Source organism: Apodemus sylvaticus, chromosome 5 (genome assembly GCF_947179515.1).
Source record: "Apodemus sylvaticus chromosome 5, mApoSyl1.1, whole genome shotgun sequence".
Lineage (NCBI taxonomy): Eukaryota > Metazoa > Chordata > Mammalia > Rodentia > Muridae > Apodemus > Apodemus sylvaticus.
The window spans coordinates 93796296-93801773 of NC_067476.1; positions in this window are offsets into that span (position 1 = coordinate 93796296).

Genomic DNA, 5478 nt, shown 5'->3' on the forward strand with positions numbered 1-5478 from the left:
TAAGCATGCTGAGAAAGAAATTAGGGAAATGACACCCTTCACAATAACCACAAACACTATAGAGTACCTTGGTGTGACTCTGACCAAACAAGTGAAAGATCTGTATGACAAGAACTTCAAGTCTCTGAAGAAGGAAATGGAAGAAGACCTCAGAAAATGGAAAAATCTGCCATGCTCATGTATTGGCAGGATTAATATAGTTAAAATGGCCATGTTGCCAAAAGCAATATACAGATTAAATGCAATCCCTATCAAAATCCCAATTTATATTCTTCATAGAGTTAGAAAGAGCAATTCTCAAATTCATCTGGAATAATCAAAATCCCAGGATAGCTAAAACTATTTTCAACAACAAAAGAAATTGTGGGGGAATCAGTATCCTGGACCTTAAAAACCAGTATCTTAAAAACTGCATGGTATTGGTACAGTAACAGGCAGGTAGATCAATGGAATGCACTCACTAATAAGTGGATATTAACCTAGAAAACTGGAATACCCCAAACATAATCCATACATCAAATGAGATACAAGAAGAAAGGAGGAGTGGCCCCTTGTTCTAGAAAGACTCAGTGAAGAAGTATAGGGCAAAACCAGAACGGGGAAGTGGGAAGGGGTGGGTGGGAGGACAGGGGGAGAAAAGGGGGCTTATGGGACTTTCGGGGAGTGGGGGGCTAGAAAAGGGGAAATCATTTGAAATGTAAATAAAAAATATATCGAATAAAAAAATAATGAAAAAAAAGAATAAATGAAAAGAAATACAAAAAAAAAAAAAGAAATGATGCAATTTAATCAGCACACAGTTGAAGGAGGTGATTATATTCCTGTGATAACTGAAGACAACAAGATGAAGGAAAATGAGTGAGGCAGAAGTTTTTGCCTCTTACTGTTTTTGTCAAATTTCCTCTTCTCTATAGTCTAAATAGTAATCAAATCAATTTTGTGAAAGTATTAAATTTATTTGTTATTTAAAATTAATATATATTAAATATATATTTAAATATATATTTATATCAGCTTATGCTGATATATTATTGAACAACCCTGAAGCCAGAAGGTGAATATTCATTGCCCATTTTTTTCTCCTTTCAGAAATTGTCTTGTTGTTTGGAGACATACAGGTCTCATTTTCTTTTATGCTAGAGCAAGTGAACAACGAAATCCCAAAGAGTATCATCAGGAAAGAAAATACACTGGTTATACAATGAGGAATATGCATTCTTTGAATTATTTTTTCCACATGTTAAAATGTTTCAGGTCAACTTGAACTTTTTGTTTTATTTTTGTACTATTTATTTTTTTAAGGTTATAATATAATTATAACATTTCTCCCTTTCATTTCCCCCCTCAAGATTCTTCCATATATTGTTCCCTCTTCTGTTTCAAATCATGGGGATGAACAAGGCCATAAATCAAGAGAGAAGAGCTCATATAAACTCACAGAGAGCACAGAAGCAAGCACGGGGCCAGCATGGATCCACACCTCTACATATACACTATAAATTCCTTTTTAGTAATTTTATGAAGCTCCTGAATAGTGAGTTTCTGATTCTTGTGCTTTCTCTTGTGGTTCTTAAATTTTTCTATTTGCTTGTTATATCCAACTTTCATATGGTGGTTTTTGTTTTATCTTTGTATATTTTATTTTCTTATATTTTGTTGTTATTTCTTAGAAGCCTGTTTTGTTCTAGTGAAAGACACAAAGGGAGTGGATCCAGATGAGAGGAGGTGGGAAGGAACATGGAGGAAAAGAGAAAGGGGAAACTATGTTCAGAAAAAAATGTATGAGAACAAAATTTGTGTATAATAATGGGTGAAAAAAAACATGTCCTCCTTTTTCATTATACACACACACACACAAACACGCCTATATATGTATACATAAAAATGGCATTCAGTCTGTATAATGTTACTTTTGTGTGTTTTCAAGGCTGAATGGATAACCAATGGAAATGCTCTGCCCTGAGATACTCCATTTCTCCCACTCTCAGGAATCTTTAGTTGACTGTGATTCTTTGCATAGGGTTGAGAACGCCTGTGTTTTCCCCTCTTCCATTGTAACATGGTGTCGGGTTTATTGAGCTCAATTTTGATAATCATGATAGAACTATAGAACTACAAAAAGGAGTTACTGTTGATGTTCTGTCTAAGCTCCACCCCACACCTTCCTGGCAATATCCAGGTATGCCCCACCCCACAGATCTGGCCCACTATAAGAGGGGCTACTTGCCCCTCCTCTCTCTTTGCTCTCCGCTCTCTCAGCTCTCCCACATTCTTTCACCTCTCTGCCCCTTGGCCTCTTCCCCCCTCCACATGGTCATGGCTGGCCTCCACTCTCCTCTCTATTCTCTCCTCTCTCTCTCTCTCTCTCTCTCTCTCTCTCTCTCTCTCTCTCTCTCTCTCTCTCTCTTTCTCTCCCTCTCTCTACCACTAACTCCCATCCCCTACTCTGAATAAACTCTATTCTATACTATGCCTGTGTGTGTGTGGTCCCTCAGGGGCAGAGGTGCCCAGGCAAGGGCCCACCTGGACACCTTCCCCCATGCCGCTGAGCCACTCCCCTAACCCCCTATACTCTCCCCTTTTAAGCCCCTTCAGTTACTAAGAGAATGAATTCATTTATTCATTCTCTGATGTCAAACTGTCCTTTTGGACATCTGCTGCAAAATAGAACCAAGAGTCAATTAATGCCTTTTGAATTGTCACCTCTAGTATTACAGATGATGTAGTTTACTACTGGATCAGCCTTTGTGAATGTAAAAGTCATATAATAGCTTTCTGATACATAGTATCAGACTATGCATTATCAGATCTGTTTTAATGATGTTGCCCAGAATGTTTTGTTTCCATGTGATAACTGAAGATGCTAGTAAAATGTTACTATATATTACAATAACTTAGAGAATGTTATATACTGAATTTGTTGTGTTGCAAAATATAAAATAAAATATACACATAGAAATCATTAAATCTTTCTAATATCCACAGAACCATAATATGTGAGTTGTTCCCTTTATTCATATTTCCTAGTGTATCTTGAAACAATATTGTTCATAAAGTTATGGACAGTGATGTTAATGTTTATCTGAAATCTTTGTGTAAGATAAGCACACATATATAAATATATATTTGTATGTATATTTGCACATATAAGATATGTATTTTCACATGTACCAAACATGTACATATAAAAATACATATTTCTTTTATATATATAAACATATGTATTTAAGTATATTTATAAATTTATATATGTATATAAATTACTAAACTTAGTAACATAAATATGCCTGTTTTTATATATGTTCTTACCTGAAGTAGAATTACCTCCTATTTCAATTTATTCTCAACACCAATACCCATAACTTTTATTTCCAATACCACTCCAAAACACCACCCCTGCTTACTGTTGCCCTGCCACCCCTCAGTGTCTAGCCTCTTTGTCCTTGACTCTTAGTGTTACACATATGAGCGAATGAGTATATGTGTTTGAACAGATGTATACAAGCTCAATGTGTTGCATCAATTTTTGTTGTGGCTGATAATTTCAGGACTGATCTCTCTACATTTAACAATAAAGTAAATCTTTGGGATCCAAAGTTTATCTTTGGGAGTGGGTAATTCTTTTTCTCTTTGAAGATAGCAGTTTGCAGAATTTTTGAGCTAATTTCTATAATAACCACTAAACTTACCTTCATTTTACCCCAAATTCTATGTTTGCATTTGTCTTCTCTACCATGTACTCTTTGGTCAACTGGTTAAGTTGAAGGGAATACTTGTAAAATGTTAGCTGGATACTACTCATATGGATTACCTTGTTTTAAAAATGATGAACTTATGATATAGACACGAGCACTCAAAAAATAGGAGAGGTAGAGGAAACACATTAATTGGCCTCTAAAGCTGCCAAAAGACAAGGAAACAATTCTCAATCCAAAACAGTGGATATTGGTATAAAGTGATAACTAAGAATATTTTAAGAATTATATAACAGATGACTATCAGAGAGATGACTTACCAAAAATCACAATTTTTTCCTTGGGTCAGATTTTCTTCCCATCTAATGTGTGCTTATCAAGACATTCATGTTGTGTAGAGACAGTTTTCCTTTCAGCTGACCAATCTTTGTTTTGATTTGTTTTGTTGTTTTGTTGTTTTTGCTTTTGAGGCACGGTTTCTCTGTACAGCCCTGGTTGTCCTGGAACTCACTCTGCAGATCAGGCTGGCCTCGAACTCAGAAATCCACCTGCCTCTGCCTCCCAAGTGCTGGGATTAAGGACATGTGCCACCACTCCCTGATTTCACTCTGACCAAACTTTACTTCCTGAAATTGTATCATGGGTGTTCCATGTCACATTCCGTGTTCTGAACAAAATGAGAAAGTTGTAAATAATTATCTTGGACACCTTTTAGGGACATCTCTGTTAAACTGCATACTGAGTGTTACATATTTGTGTAATTAGAAAAAAAAAGCTGGAGAGGGTGGGTTAGTGAGCAGGGGGAAGAGGATGAGATAGGGGGTTTTCAGAGGGGAAACAAGGAAAGGGGATAGTATTTGAAATGTAAATAAAAAGTATCTAATAAAAGAAAGAAAAGAAAAAGGGACAACCTCCTGTTAGTCATCACAGCATTGATAATGTCAGTCAACTTTTCAATATCATTCACTTCATCAATAGGGAACATAGAGAAGCTTGCTCCTGCCTGGTTTCTTACTGTATCAATATAATCTAAGAGATTACAATTTTTTAATTATTTTATTTATTTATATTCTAGTCATTACCCATCCCTCCTGGTCCACCCTTCCATAGTTCCTCATGCCAATTCCTCCTCTCTTTTGTCTCTGAGAGGGTTCCCCACCCACCAAGGCTCCACCATTCCTTAGGCCTCAGCTCTCTCAAGAATTAAGCTCATCTTCTCCCACTGAGGCTAGATCAAGCAGAACTCTGCTCTATATGTGCCAGAGGCTCTGACTAGCCCCTGTATGACTGTATAGCTATGATGACTAACAGGAGGTTGTCCCTTTTTCTTTTCTTTCTTTTATTAGATACTTTTTATTTACATTTCAAATAATATGCCCTTTCCTTGTTTCCCCTCTGCAAACCCCAGTGGCTCAGTTTCTGGGAGCTCCCTAGGGTCTGAGTTAGTTGAGACTGTTAGTCTTCTTATGGGGTTCATCTTCCATTCAATTTCTTCAGTCCTTATCCTAATTCAACCATAGGGGTCCAGCAGTAGGGTATCTGCTTCTGCCTCAGTCAGCTGCTTGAGGGCCTCTCATAGGGCAGCCATGCCAGGCTCCCATCTGTAAAAAAGTCATAGGATCAGTAATAGTGTCAGGCTTTGGTTTCTCCAGGCCCATAAGATGAACCTCAAGTTGGACCAATAATTGGACCACCTCAGTTTCTTCTCCTGCAGTTCTTTTACTCAAGAACATTTCTGTGTCAGAAATTTTGACTATGGTTTAATAACCTTGAAACTCCACTT